The following is a 1,151-nucleotide window of genomic DNA, read 5'->3' as shown; positions in this document are numbered from 1 at the left end:
TTCTTTGGGAGGTTTTCTCCCTCCTCTATGAAGTTCTGGTGAAGCAACCAATCACAGCTCCAAATGTGACCCAAATCAGGACAATTATATTCCCCTGGGTGTTTCCAGCAGTTGCTGGGAGATGGAAGCTCTTTCCCCCAGATTGTAGCACAGCTGTGAGAGTTTGAGGCCAACACACAGACGGGAGTCCAGACTGTAGAGGAGGAAGAAATAGGGACTGGGAGAAGTGATTGGGGATGCGGGGGTCGGAGAAGGGGATGAGAAAGGAGGATAAGAGAGAAAACAAGAGAGAGAGTCTTGTCTGTGTCAGTCCTGGGTTAGCTGGCCCTGTGTGCAGCTCTAGCCCTGCTGTTCCATAGTTTGATTACATGCACCAATAATTTTCTCCTTTTATTCTTTTATGCTTGTTTTAAATGGCTTCTCTGACTCTTGCAACCAGTCTTAGATAATAGTCACATTATACTAACCACCTTCAAACTCAAAAAATATTCAAAACAGAATAAAGCTGGCTCACTAGTGAAGTGAACTTTGAGTTAATTATAGACTCACAAGAAGGTGAAAAAGTAGTGCAGAAAGTTCCTACTTATCCATCACCCAGCTTCCCTCATAGTGGCATTTTACATAACTATAATACATCATCAAAACCAGGAAGTTGATGTTGGCACAATACAGTTAACTAGTCTACAGAACTTACTTGGATTTTCCCTATTTTGCATATACTTAATAAATTTTCCTTGTGTATAACTCTATGACACTTGTATAGATTCATAGGACCACTATTCAAGACACAAAAAATCTTATCACCACAAAGAAATTCCCTTGAGTGTCATAGCGATTCCCTCCTCACCCCTTTCTCTTGTCCATTACAATCACTGGTCTGTTCTATACTTTTGTTTATTTATAATGTTATATAAATAAACCATACAGTATGTGACCTTTTGAGATGGGCTTTAAAAAAAAACACCTCAGAATAACACCCTTGAAGTCAATCCAAGTTATTGTGTGTATTAATAGTTGATTCCTTTTTATTGCTGAGTACTATTCTATTATACGGATGTACCAGTTCGTCATTAGTTTAGTCTGAAGAAAGTTCTTTGCTCAGCTATATGGGGGTGGGGAAGGTACATTAGGAAAAAATTGGACACTCAGTC

The sequence above is a fragment of the Pteropus vampyrus genome, unplaced genomic scaffold, assembly GCF_000151845.1.
Source record: "Pteropus vampyrus isolate Shadow unplaced genomic scaffold, Pvam_2.0 Scaffold394, whole genome shotgun sequence".
Lineage (NCBI taxonomy): Eukaryota > Metazoa > Chordata > Mammalia > Chiroptera > Pteropodidae > Pteropus > Pteropus vampyrus.
This window is presented reverse-complemented; position numbering follows the sequence as displayed.